This window comes from Prosopis cineraria, unplaced genomic scaffold (genome assembly GCF_029017545.1).
Source record: "Prosopis cineraria cultivar Desert tree isolate PC_DT_omini unplaced genomic scaffold, ASM2901754v1 PC1, whole genome shotgun sequence".
In the NCBI taxonomy this organism is placed as follows: Eukaryota; Viridiplantae; Streptophyta; class Magnoliopsida; order Fabales; family Fabaceae; genus Prosopis; species Prosopis cineraria.
In genome coordinates, this window is record NW_026555332.1 from 21,344,665 (window position 1) to 21,359,747 (window position 15,083).

The 15,083-nt window shown below is 35.8% G+C and overlaps 1 non-coding gene across 1 annotated transcript; it reads left to right on the forward strand.

Moving 5' to 3' along the window:
• The first annotated feature begins 14,758 nt into the window (after window positions 1-14,758).
• LOC129296870 (small nucleolar RNA R71) lies at window positions 14,759-14,865 on the forward strand. The gene has a single exon (XR_008590032.1). It is a non-coding gene; the product is annotated as a small nucleolar RNA R71 (small nucleolar RNA).
• Window positions 14,866-15,083: the final 218 nt, after the last annotated feature.

Consider the following 15,083-nt stretch of genomic DNA (forward strand, 5'->3'; position numbering starts at 1 on the left):
TAACAAGCATTAGAGAAATAAAGGGTGTTCTATTAGCTAAGCAACTTTTATTCAAAATAATTTTTTTTTCTTTCTCCACTTCTTTTCTTCTATTCTTTCTTTTTCTTTTCTTCTCTTTGCTTCCATATATATATATATATATATATTCAAATTTTTCTTCTCTATGTTTTTTTTAACTTTTGGTCTTGCTTTCTTTGTTTCTTTTGTTTTTTCTCTTTCTTTTCTTTTGAAGTTGCTCTACTTTCTTTGAAATAACCCTTGTTCCTTGATAATGAGTAAAGTAACAGGCAATAGAAATTCACTTTTTTTAGTCTAAATCATGTCAAGCATCTTGAAAAGTATATAAAGAGTAACATTCATTCCTTGAGAGTAAGGGTATAAGAAACATTTTGAAAGAATTGACTCAAAAGGCTCAAAGGGGTTAAACAAAGGATAATCATATCAAGGTTGGCCTTTTTGGTCTCTAACTCAATTTAGATGGATGCCTCTATCAAAGGGGTTAAACAAAGGATAATCATATATTATTCACTTAAAGTGTCTAGGTTTTGTGCAGTAGGGGCGCATCTTCTCAATTAACCTCTTGGCTCTCCATTTACTATCATCCTTCTCTTGTAGTAAGTCACAAATTTGGAAAACTGGTTGAACTTCCTCATAAATGACTCCTCATCCATGTCTCCCTGCTAAAAAGCATAAAACTCCACTTCCTTCTCATCTCTAAATGCCATAGGAAAGTGGTAATCAAAGAACCTCTCTTTGAACTTCTCCCATCTGAGTCGATTACCCACTAAAGACTCTCACAAAATGCCACTAATGCTTGGCATCCTCAATCAGCTGCACTATGGCTAATACCACTTTCGGCTTAAAGGAACACATAGTAATCTCAAAAATGGTCTCCATCCTCTCTATCCAATTCTCAGCATTCCCCTCTCTTATACTACCATTGAAGGTCGACAAATTTAACCATGGAAAAGTCCTCCAAACTTGGTCCATGGAAATCTCCTGATCTTTCCTATTGGTCATTAGCCTACTCCATAAAGCATAGGAGGTCATTGGTTTACTTAGTTGTATCTCAAGTTATTGCTTAGATTCTATTCTCTCTTCAGCCTTAGGCTTTGCTTCTTGCTCTGGCCTTAGCTCCTTGTGATCCCTATTATAGTTCAAGGCATCACAGCTAACTAGACTTCACTGAATGTCTAGGATTACTTCCAACATGCATGCCATAATAAGGTCATTACCTGAGGTTGTTTTGGTAGCACCTCTAGATCTTGTACATCTTGGGCATTTTGAGCTCGCGTGTGTCATGGAATTCTACCACGTCCTCTTATACCTACTGTTGGAAAACTGTAGCTTCACGTACCTTTCTCCCCTTTTTTAGAGTAAAGGTAGAAAAATTTAGTAACCAGGTGTTAGAGGCCAAAAAAGAGTAATAAATGTATAAAAGTTGCCAACTCATATGATACAATAAACAGATCAAAACCAAAGAAAACTCATACCAAACTGTAAAGTCCTAGCTCAAATCGGGCTTTACCATCCCCAATCACACAATCAACAAGCACTAACATAATGATATCAGAGTAATAGCCTTTTATTTGTTTTCAAATCGTGGGATCTTGACTTCTTAAAACATATATTCAAATAAGAGGACTAGCAGAAGCGTAAACACAGTTAAATGACTCAACCTAACACAACTTTTCAACTCTGGAAAAGGGCCATACACTGTGGCATGTGGTATAGAGCAACGAGCTCTGTTTTTGTCTGTGACATGTGCCGCAGCAGGCACCTCGTGCACCGTGGCCTATATGACAGCAATTTCTATTGTCATATAACAGCTTAGAAGATGAACTTCTGCCATGTGCCATTTCCATATCCAACGTCCGGTTGGAGTAATTCAAGTGCCCACACGAAGCTTACAACATATACTAGCTAATGGAACAAGTTTGGATTCGATCTGAAGGTCCGATCTAAAATTGGACACCTGGGTGAAAAAAGTCACTTTTATTTCAAAAACTTGCACCAAGCACTCAATTCTCATTTCTTATCTCATTAGACCACTTCAAGCCTTGAACTAAATCCAAAAGGACCACATATACCTGATTAACACTACATATTACAAATATCACATCGTTTGCCCATTTTGGCCTCTCAATGCCATATTACACAGTTGTGAACTTGTATAAGGAATACACATACAACACATGTTCACACACACACACACACATAGATATATATATATATATATAACTAGACTTGTTTCACTTTCAACCCTTCGACTCTTACATATGGGGCTCCACCTCACCACATGGTCGGGAATTACAAATGTACTTGACTCTTCCAAATGGGGCTCCGCCTTACCATTTGTGTCAATTCCCATATATTTATACAATTCATAATGAACACATATATACGCAAGTGGAACAAGTTACAACATAACATATACTTGCTTGTTTCACATTTAAGCTTACCCATATACCCTCCACTGGGGCACCCTCGACATAATGCAACACCATATATATATATACAAGCAAGTTTCATAACACAATTCACTTTCTCACATTCACATACATTTATAAATCTTATTTGGCAACTTAACTCTATCAACACATTATACATTCATTTACACTAATGGTAGTCATATCACTACCAATTGAAGCTACTCTTTCCTCACTTCCTCTCCCGGCCTTCTCATGTTCTCTTTATCTAAGTTCGAAAGTAATGGAGTGAGACATATGTCCCAGTAACTCAGAGGTAACTCCAATTACCGATTAATAAGTAAAATCATAAACAAGCAATAAAGTAGCATGTGTATTAGTTAAAGTAATGTCATATGCATATATAGGAATTCAATCTCATCAATCTCGTTATGCTCATGCAATGCATTCTTGGTTCTACCTAGCCGAGTAATCTCTATGCTCGGACTAGGACTTTCAATCACAAGGAACAAGGCCCACCATACCACTACTCAAACTAGGTAATCCTCTTCACGTATGGGTGGTCTCCTAGGTCCATCATGGTGAAGTTAAACTCTATGCTTTAGTTCATTAGGACTTCTTAGCTATATATAGAATAGGACCAAGACCCTCTACCCTATTTTAAGGTAACCTCGTGGATCATTCCATATCTTAAGTTCGTCGTGGCAAAGTCAAGCTCTATACTTTAGATCATTAGGATTCTTCTCCTTAGTTTGTCCTGGCGAAGTCAAGCTCTACGCTCTAGATCATTAAGACTTCTTGGACCTCCTCATAGTAAGAGTGTGTCCCTCTACCATAATTCAAGGTATATTTCATAGATGCGATGCATGTTAATGCATGTGCCACTTCAAATTCATTTCAATCATACTCACATACCCGCATGCATATACTTTCATAATGCTGCTACTCTATTAGTTCAAACACAATGCACATAGTTATATCAAAATATTTGCAAACAATTTCATAAATAAATAAGTAAAAATGTTACTCTAGTTACCTTTAACCCTTGCTACTAAGGGTTACCAATCACATAGAGCTCTTAGGGGTGTAAATTCTCACGAGTGCCCCTCAGTCAATTTTCAATACTTTTCACAAGCATTGATTTGGCTCATTCAAATGTCTTAATATATAAAATAGTCCAATTGAACCCTTTTTAATTCACTTATCCATCATTTATAGTCATTAGCCCTATAGGTGACTTAAACAACCATAATAATCTCCTAACACATTATTCAACTGTAATTTTTCCATTTAACCTAACTTTTAGGTTATTAGCTTAAACTCTCAAAGCTCGACCATTCAACTCCATACTAGTCACAAAACCTTAGTTCTATATTCAATGTCCCTTTTTAATGCCTTTTTCTTAGATTACAACATCTTAGAGCTTTATGATTTAATTTCTCAACTGATGAAATTCAATAAAAATAGGGTAGAAATGAAGCTTGGGATTGCGCGATACTTACCCAGTAAGTTATTAATCGAAGTAAATTCCAAACCTCAAGATACGGCTTGCCCTAGCAGAGCTGAACTTCTCCACCCCTCTAATTTTCTAACATTTTCTCTTCTAATTTCATGAGCTAATCATGTTAGCTTTAAGTAATCCCTGGACGATGCGCTGCGACATGTGGCACAATAAGCTTAATCTTACTTGTGCTCATGCGTTAGGCCTCAAATTGTCGTTCTACCCTTCAATTCTATTAATGCAATATCCAATCAATACAAATTATCAAATCAACATCTAAACCATAATCAATCTACTAATTACTAATTTACTCTTGATTAGCAACTAGTTCCTAGGAAATTCAAGATGTTAGATATTGAATTGTTGAAAGCAATATGTATATTTATACATGTGTGATTAATAATGCTGATTGAGAGTATGTTATTATGTGATATTGGTATGTGGAATATAGTAGAGAAAGAGAATTATGTGAACATGTTATGATATGATTAATGTATGTTGAATGGCATACAACTTGTTATTATTTGCATAGTATGATCATTGGTGAGAGTTTCTCTTAGGAAGAGGAGTAGATTGGTAAATTTATATGGTAATAGAGGCTTACCATCAGAATCAAAAGCTCTTGCCCTAGCATCAACCATTGGAGTCATGAGGCAGCCATTGTCCTATGATTGATTCAGGACTATCCCACTTGTTCTTTAAGGGACTAGAACTTGACTAGTCTCTACTACTTCATAAGGAGGCTAGGTTAAGTGTACAACATCCCATGACTGTTAGTATTAGTGGGTATACTAGTATGTAAGTTAATGCTGATCTGGTAGCTCCTTGCAAGTAAAAGATTGGGTTGGTCTGAGTTATGAACGTAGCCACTAGTTTTATTTAGGAGATAACAAAAGGGTATAAAGTTGGCATTGATTATGCATTTATAGTTCTGGCCAATGGTTGTTATTATTTTGGTCTAACATATCTACTGGGAGTGCATGGTTGTTATTTTTACGACCTCGTGATATGCATAATTGAGATATTTCTCATGATATGCATTGTAGCTTAGTCATATAGTTGTTATTTTTATAGCCGAAGCTATATTTGATATATATGCATATAATGATGGTTTATTGCCATTTACCTCCATAATTAATTGATATGCAACTGTATAGGCTACGTTGACCTTGGTTATTAAGTCGTTGCACTTATCCCTTATTCTTCAATATTTCAAGGCCTAGCTCATTGGATAAGGATGGGGGAAAATGATCAAAGGTGTAGGATTCTAAGTAAAATCCTACTTGCAAGCCTCATAAATGCATTTATGTGTATTTTAAAGTTATTTGCTAACTATGACATCAAACAAATCATTTTTGTTGACTACTTGCATTTTGGTTGAGAATATCTTGTATATTTTGTGCCCTGAGCTAGTGGTATGTGATTGTAAAACTTATATAGGGCTGAAATATTAGTGTAAGTAGGGTAAAGTGCATTTGGTTGTCATTGGATGAATATTAATGATTTCATGTGAAGTTATCTCCCCCTCTTGTTTTTTTTTTTTGAAATTGAGGAGTTGAGTGTTGAATATATGATATTTATGCATAAGATTGGATGTGACATATTGCACGAGTCCTGCACAGTCCATTGAGTGTGGTCAAAAGATTGGTATAGGCTTTTGGCACATTTGTTGTGATTTAGGCACCCTAGATGTGATTTAATGTGAAAGAGGAGTGAATTTTGTAAAGGTGTCCAACTTTTGATAGAAAAATAATTTGATTTTGAAACTTGTGTTATTAGCTAGAGATAGGAGAAAGCTCTATGTAGACACCTAGATCACCTAATCGGACGTCGAATGGAGAAATGAGACACATCAGAAGTTCATCTCGAGTGTTGTCATTTCACAATAAAATTAGAGGGGCTAGCCATGTGAAGATCATTGATTCATCCTCCATCTATCTTCCCTTTAGGATTCCTTGAGAAATCTAGCAATCCATCATCATCTTTAAAGTCTCCAAGGAAGAACCCATAAGGCCATTGATAAGAAATTAGTCGCTTATCCTCAAAATTACACTAAAGCTAACCCTAATGCAATATAGGGCCAACCTTAGGTCATCTCCCAAAGAATGGTTTTAAGTCTAATTGAAAGTTATCTAGTGAAATAAATCAACCAAAGTTTGTAGGAATTTAGTTACCTAGCTAATTATCTAAACTAATTACCTAATGTCCAAGTAATTAAAATGCTAGTGAAAGTGAGTGAAATGAACTTTCCTTTTCACAATAATGAAACCCTAGAGATTAGTTGATTTTGGATTCATTATCTTCTCATGATTAGGCTAAGTTTAGCTTCCCTTTCCTCTTGACTAAAGCTGTCATGACTTAAGAAAATTATCCAAAGCCAATTAACCTAATTAGCTAACCTCTCTAGGTCTTAGATTAAAGTCCCTAGTTCAATTAACTAATTGGTGAAGGCATTAGCCAAGTGATTCACTCAAAATCCTCTTTCAACAGCCATGGTCAAACACATAAATTGAGCAACCACAAGATTATGTCAAGCTACTCAACAACACAAGCATTAACACCACAAGATTATGCAATATTAACACAAGAAATTCACTAATTGAAAAACACAAGATTATGTGCTAAACAAAGAGTGGCAAAATTCAGTCATGGCTGTCTAAGGAAGAAAGTAAATGAAACAATCCTCTCTCTTTACATCAACATCAAATTCAAATTAGAATTTATAAGCTAAGATAATTAAACCCTAGATTAAGGAACCTAACCATCTAGTAAAAAGAGAAGAGGATAGGAAACAAAAGAACGTAGCCAATTTGAAGCTCAAGACTCATCCTCCATCTTCATCTCTCTAGGATTCCACAAAGAAACTTAGCCAATCTTCATCTTCAAGAACCCTAGTGATTGCTTGTGAAGGCCAAACTCCATAGCTCTTGAATGATGGAAATGAGCTTCAATCCTTGTGAAAATGGAAGGGATGGAACGAAAATGAAGAGAGGAGAAGAATGGTATGATTTTTGTGGAGGTTTGGTGGCTGAAAATGGAGGTTAGGGTGCTGGAAAATGAAGAGCAAAAGAGAGAAAATGAAGAACACTATGAACAAGAGAGAGAGAATGTGGAAGATGAATGAGATGAGTGTTGGATCCCATTTGAGGTTTAAAATGGCATGCTCCTTAGTGTTTCCCATCAGTTAAAGCTTAATAAAAAAACTTAAAATGTAAATGGGAGCCTTGTCACACTTGCAAGGTGGCAACTTCCTATTGGTTTGTAGATGATTCCAATGTGTGCCTAATTTCCCATGTGTCATCCACATCATTTCAGCTGATTTAATCCCTCAAAATAATCATAATTCACGTGCAAACCATCATCCATTGACCTTAAGGAGTGTTGACCTCAATTGCCCAATTGATGCACAAGTCACATGCCACCTATGTCACATAAATCACATAATTCAATTAAACAGCATATGATATAATAAAATCTAATTCATGTCCAGAATTAAATTCATAATTAGAAGGGAGAATTTATCAAATTAACCAAGTTTCAGGCTGCACAAAATTATATAAAAAATTTCCACACAAAGGCAAACCAAAAACTAGGACAAACTAAGACACTCAAGAAAATGTTAACTTTTTTATTTAATTACTCCCAAACTAAAATGAATTTTAAAAATATAATTTCACCACTCATCAACTGGACATAAAATGCACTTTGTCAATTTTTCTTGTACATTTTCTCAAAAGTTCATTTTTTTGACCAAAATGCTCCTAGTGCACTGAACCTAGAAACTTAGGCAAAATTACAAATCCAACGCCATGTGTGCACTTGAAGGTGATAAATTATTAATAAAAGGGTCCTAATTGACAAATAAAAGTGGGTAACAAATGTGTTTTATCAATTCCCCCATACTTAGCTTTTGCACTCCGGGCAAAATCAAGTGAAAAAGGTCCCAAAAGAAACTATAAGAGAAAAATAATGTTCAAAGTCACTAAAATACTAGCTCATAAACTTTTACAAATTATCAATCAATGTGGCAATAATTATGAAAGAATTATGCACATCATAAACAAACCTTTACCAAGAATCAATGTCAAAGAGTAAGCCTCTCTAGGTTAAGTGTTTGTTCTCATCACTCAAAGTGTATAAGGTATTAAATTTCACTCAAAATTTCTTAGGATAAACCCTACTATAAATTTGTAACCCTTCTACATCTCCATCACTAAATAGCACTTACAATCAAGAATCAAATGGACTTTATTAGGTTGTAATATAGGTAATGAAAGGATGTCTAAGAAATGCATGTATATATAAAAAAAATAGGGTTAGCATCAAAATAATGCTAAATCAAGATATATCCTCTTAATATGCAAAGCATAACCTAACTCAATTAAGTGGACACCTTAACACAATGAAGATGGAAAGAAATGATAAAAAATAATAAAACAAATGGAATGGATGAGCTAGGCAACTTTTTATATTTTTTTCTTTTTTTTCTTTCTCTTCTTCTTTTTGCTTCTTTTTCTAGCAACTTTATTATATTTTTTTTACTATATTTTTTTTAAATCTATCTTTGTTTTTTTTTTGTTGCCCCTAACTCTTTGAAAAAAGTGTAAGTAATGGATGTAATGGTGTAGCAATAAAGGATAAAGAGTAATGGATAGAAAAATAATAACAGGCATCCACTCATTTGATCTAGGACATGTAATGAATATTAAAAAGACATATAAAAGTGTAACATACATTCCTTAGGGAAAAATAGGGTGAATATTTTTTTTTTAAGAATCAAACCAAAGGCTCAAAGTGGCTAACAAAGGATAATAAATGATAATAGGTTGGCTATTTGGCTCTTGGCTATTTTTTATGAATGCCATCTCTCATCTCCTATCAAACAAGTGCGAGATATGTGGTCTTAACTAAGAAGTGAAACAAATTCTAAAGGGTAACATCACTAAGGAATTAATCACACATGAGTGTTTAGCCTCTTCCATGAAAGAGTAATATGCCACTCTAATCCATTAATTTAAGGTAAAAGAATGTTCACTTCACACCTATTCAATCCTAAAAATTACCACATCTCAAAAATCAAAATATCCATTTAAGAGCTAGGTAATTAAGTAACCTCAAACAAAACAAAGCAAAGCAAAAAAGAAATTGAATTTTTTTTTTTGCAAAACCAAACAAACAAAACAAAATGTTTATTTCTCTATTCCCCTACACTTAAATCATGCATTGTCCTTAATGTATGTATAGACTAGTGATAAAATAAGGTGAGATTAATAATGAATGCATAACAAAAGTGTGTTGCAGAAATTTTTTTTTTCAAACTAAAACACAAAACAAAGAAGTCAAATAAAGCAAATAAACTCTAATTTTCCTACTAGGTTCATCTCCCCCACACTTGAACTATACCTATCATTAAATATATCAATTAAAGGAAAGTAAAAGCTCAAGGTTGGAGAGACACAACCTTATCATGGTGGTTCAAAAACATGTTGAGAGAAGTCCTCCTTCTTTTGAAGTGGTTCGGCCTCTTTGTAGAGCTTGCATAGGTGACCATTGATTTGCATGGTGGAACCTGTGGCTTTATTCAAGAGTTGCAAAACCCCATAGGGAAACACTTGGGTCACTAGATATGGTCCCTCCCACTTAGACTTCAACTTGGCATACTTATGAATAAACCTTGTTTGGAACAAGAGGACTTGATCTCCTTCTTGGAACTTTTTCCTCAAGATTAGCTTGTCATGAAGGATCCTTGTTTTCTCCTTATAGATCCTAGAAGACTCATAGGCATCCAACCTAAGCTCCTCAAGTTCTTGCATTTGAAGAAATCTCTCCTTAGTCGAAAGATGGAAATCCAAGTTGAGTTTCTTGATGGCCCAATAGGCTCTATGCTCTATCTCCACAGGGAGGTGACAAGCCTTTCCATATACCAATCAAAAAGGAGACATGCCAATGGGAGTCTTATAAGCAGTCTGATAAGCCCACAAAGCATCCTCTAAGTGTAAAGACCAATCCTTCCTATTTGTGTTCACCACCTTGGTTAGGATCTTCTTGACTTCTCTATTTGATACTTCAGCTTGGCCATTAGTTTGGGAATGATACGGTATAGAGATTTTGTGATGCACCCCATATTTAGCTAAGAGAGCCTTCATCATCTTGTTGCAAAAGTAGAATCCTTGGTCACTTACCAAGGCCTTAGGAACTCCATACCTACAAAAAATATTAGATTTGAGAAACTTCAAAACAATCTTAGCATCACAAGTTCTAGTAGGAATGGCTTCAATCCACTTTGAAACATAATCAACACCAAGTAATATGTACTCAAAACTAAACGATGGTGGAAAGGGACCCATGAAGTCAATGCCCCAAACATCAAAAATCTCACAAAATAAAATGGGTTGTTGAGGCATTTCATGTCTCTTACCCCAACTACTAACCTTTTGACATTTCAAGCATGCTTTACAAAATTTATAAGAGTCTTTAAACAAGCTAGGCCAATACAATCCATAATCTAAAACCTTCCTAGCTATCTTATTTGAGCTAAAATGACCACCACATGCATGAGAGTGACAAAATTCAAGAACAGAAGGCACATCAACACCATCAACACACCTCCTAATTACTTTATCACTATAAATCTTCCACATCAAAGGTGGTTCCCAAATATAAAATCTAGACTCTCTTTTCAATTTTTCAATGGCAAAACGTGAAGCACAAGGAGGCAAGACTCCACACTCAATATAGTTAGCAAAAGAGGCATACCATGGAGGCTTAGATAAAATGGCACACAATGCCTCATCAGGAAATGAATCACAAGAAATAGTAGGGTTAGAGTTTACTATAGTAGCTTTTAAATGAGGTAGTCTAGACAAATGATCCGCTACTTGATTGGTAGAACTACTCCTATCCCTTATCTCTATATCAAATTCTTGCATCAAGATCACCCATCGAATCAAGCGAGGCTTAGAATCTGTCTTCTTAAACAAGTACCTCACAGCAGCATGGTCAATGTACACAACAACTTTAGAGTTAAGAAGATATGATCTAAACTTATCAAGTGCAAAAACAATAGAAAACAACTCTTTCTCAGTCATGGTGTAATTAACCTGAGCTGAATCTAAGGTCCTAGATGCATAAGCAATCACATATGATAACTTGCCCTCTCTTTGACCAAGCATAGCTCCCACAGTAAAATTAGAAGCATCACATGACAACTCAAAAGGCAAAGACCAATTTGGGGCTCTAAGAATGGGAGGGGAAATGAGCATGCTTTTCAAAGTGTCAAAACTCCTTTTGCAAGCATCATCAAAAACAAAATCAACATCTTTTTGTAAGAGTTTAGACATAGGCAAAGCAATTTCACTAAACCCTTTTATAAATCTCCTATAAAAGCCTGCATGTCCTAAGAATGATCTCAAATCTTTCAAACAAATAGGATATGGCAAAGAAGCAATCACATCTACTTTGGCCTTATCCACCTCTATGCCATTGGAAGAAATCAAATGGCCTAAAACAATGCCTTTATCTACCATGAAATGGCATTTCTCAAAGTTAAGCACAAGCTTCTTTTCAATGCACCTATCAAGCACTTTATCTAAAGAATGCAAGCATGAATTAAAGGACTCACCATACACAGTAAAATCATCCATAAAGACTTCCATGCAATGTTCAATAAAATCACAAAATATGGACATCATGCATCTTTGAAAAGTACCAAGTGCATTGCAAAGACCAAAAGGCATCCTCCTATAGGAAAATGTACCAAAGGGGCATGTAAAGGTAGTCTTATCTTGGTCACTAGGAGCTATAGGAATCTGAAAATACCCACTAAACCCATCTAGGAAGCAATAATGGGACTTGGAAGCCAATCTCTCAAGCATTTGATCAATAAAAGGACAAAGGAAAATGGTCCTTCCTAGTCACATTATTGAGCTTTCTAGAGTCTATACATACTTTCCAAGCATTTTAAACTCTAGTTGGAACAAACTCTCCTTTCTCATTTTTTACCACAGTAATCCCCCTTTCTTAGGTACAACTTGGGTTGGAGACACCCACTCACTGTCAGCTATAGGATAGATGATCCCAGCACTAAGTAGCTTGACAACCTCTTTCTTTCACCACATCTAAGATCAATGGGTTAAGTCTCCTTTGTGGTTGCCTGGGCTTAGCATTGTCCTCAAGAAAAATTTTATGTGTGCACACAATAGGGTCAATACCAGGAATGTCAGCCAAAGTCCAACCAATAGCATGTATGTTCTTTCTCAACACATCAAGCAATGTATTTTCTTCCTTGAGAGATAAAGAGTTAGAAATTATTACCGGAAGCTTCTCATTCTCAATGAGATATGCATACTTGAGATTGGATGGTAAAGGCTTCAACTCCAAGGTAGGTGTCTCTACACAAGAGGAATGAGCTTCTTTAAGTCTAATTTGGTGGAATATTCCATGGTACTCTCTTGTCTTTTAGGCTTCTCACTTGTTTTTTATTTCTCCTCTTCTTTCTTTATAGCCTCCCCCTTTTCTTGCAACTTGTCCTCAAGTGCTTGGACTTGAGCCACGGCCTCGATATGTGAAAGTGTAGAATTTTCCTCCAATAGCTTGGGAATCCTAAGAACATCAAGCTCGAGTAGAGAAAAACTCATAGATTCGGCCTTAATGGCTTTAGTACCTACAACACAAGAAGATATACCCTTCTCAAGCATTTCAAGATCAAGCATAGGAGATATTTTAAACAAATCATGAGAAGAAGTAGTTGCATCATTCAAGCATGCATCAATCTCTAAACAAATAGGACAACTACATCCATCAATGCATGTAGTAGTAACAAGAGACAAATCATCATCAACATGTGAGAAAGAATCAAGCATGTGAGACTCACAAGCATCATGAAGCAATAACTCAATGGAACTTACACCTAACAAAGAATAATCCTCAAAAGGATGTTTCATTGCTTCATATATATTAAAAATAACATGATCCTCTCCACATTTCAAAATCAAACTACCTTTTTCCATGTCAATCAATGTACGGGCAGTCCTCATAAATGGCCTTCCTAAAATCAAAATATCATCCCCACTCCCTTCTTTTGACATATCAAGCACATAGAAATCCACAGGAAATAATAGACCTTTAACACAAACCAACAAGTCTTCTACTACTCCATATGGTCTTCTAACACTTCTATCCGCTAATTGGCATATCATAGGTGTCTTATGCATGCAATCAAGACTCAAGGCATGATAAATTGAAAGAGGCATAACATTAATGGCTGCACCTAAGTCTATCAATGCATGAGAAAAATGTGTGTTGCCAATCTTGCATGGAATTGTGAAGGAACTAGGGTCCTCACATTTTATAGGGAGTTGAGGCTTCATGATAGCACTCATAGATGAGGGTAATTGTACCCTTGCATTAGGCCTAAATTTTCTTTTATTTGTACAACAATCTTTCAAAAATTTAGCATACTTAGGAAAGTTCTTAACTACATCCATCAAGGGTACATTAACATGAATCTTATGGAAGAAATCATATACCTCTTGATCAAATTGTCCCTTTACTTGCTTAGGGACCACTTGTGCTTGTGGAAAAGGAAGCTTCTTCATAATCTCTTGACTTTCTTTCCTTCTTCCTTCCTTGAACTCTCCTTTCTTGTTTCACTTTGCTTAGCCTCTCCCTCTTTTTCCTTGCTAAACAACATAGTCCCCTTTTCACCTTAGATGGTGGTTGCTCATATATGATCTCCTCAATGTTTTCATCCTCATCATCTCTACAAAAAGATGCATCATTAGGAGCAAAAGAAGAACTAGAAACATTAACATCAATTGAAGAATTTAAAGAGGGCTTCTCGGCCTTCCCTTGTCTTTTATCTTCTTGCACTCTTTCTCCCAACTCCTTGCCACTCCTCAATGTGATAGCATTAAGATTAGCTTTAGGATTAGCAACGGTGTTGGATGGTAATGTAGAGGCTTGAGCATTGGCTGCACTTAATTGGTTAGCAAGCATATTCATTTGAGAAGTAAAGGCATCAATTTTAGAGTTCATGTTCTCACACTTGTTACCCATACTCTCTACCTTATTCCCTAAGCCATCATACATGTTTTTATACAAGGAGTTCATTTCAATCAACTGCTTACGTAACACATTCACATCATTAGAAGAGTTCGAATTAGAAGAACTCTCAATTGGAACAAGCCTCCTATCACTATAAGAATTAGATGAAGGTGCAAGAGAATTACCACTTGGATTGTAGCTTTGAGAAGAGCTACCTTGAGACAAATGAGGTGGAGGGTCACAGCCAAGGTGTTTTGATAGGATCCTCTTTGTTGATTGTCTTGTAAAGCCACATTTGGATTTGAATAGGAGAAATTAGGATGGTCTCTTCATGAAGGGTTGTAAGTATTAGAATAAGCTCCTTGCCCTTGCCTCCCACCATAGGATTGTTTTCCATTGTAGATAGCATTTACTTGTTCAAACTCAATAGGACAATTGCTTTCTACATGCATAGGTGAGTCACAAAAAGGTACAAGAATAAGGGACAAGTGCTTGAGAAGTACTTACATTGCTCACTTGAGATATTTGTGGAGCCAACATTCTCCCAATCTTGGCAGCTAGCAAGTCCACATATGAATCATTAAGAATTGAGGAACCTACCATATTCACATTTCTCTTTTCCCTTGTAGAGTATTGAGCACCACTTGAAGCCATCTTGTCAATTAGTTCCCAAGCCTTTAAGGAAGTGAGGTCAATCAAGCATCCACCACTAGCGGCATCAATGTTAACTTTGTCTCTTGGAATCAAGCCCTCATAGAAATATTGGACTAAATTTTCACTAGAAATTTGATGGTGTGGGCATTTAGCCAAAAGGCCTTGGAATCTAGTCCAATACTCATAGAGACTCTCATCCTCTCCTTGTTGGACCCCATAGATTTGCTTCCTCAAATTGGTGACCTTGGAATTTGGAAAGAATTTATCTAAGAAGAGTCTTCTTAGCTCGGCCCATGTGCTGCTTTCACATAAGAAGGGTAGTTGAAATACAACTCCTTTGCTAAACCTTCAAGAGAAAATATAAAAGCCTTAGCTTGAACATCATCAACATTTACATGCATAGGCTTCATAGTATCACAAACCAATAGGAGAGTATGCAAAAACCTATGGCAATC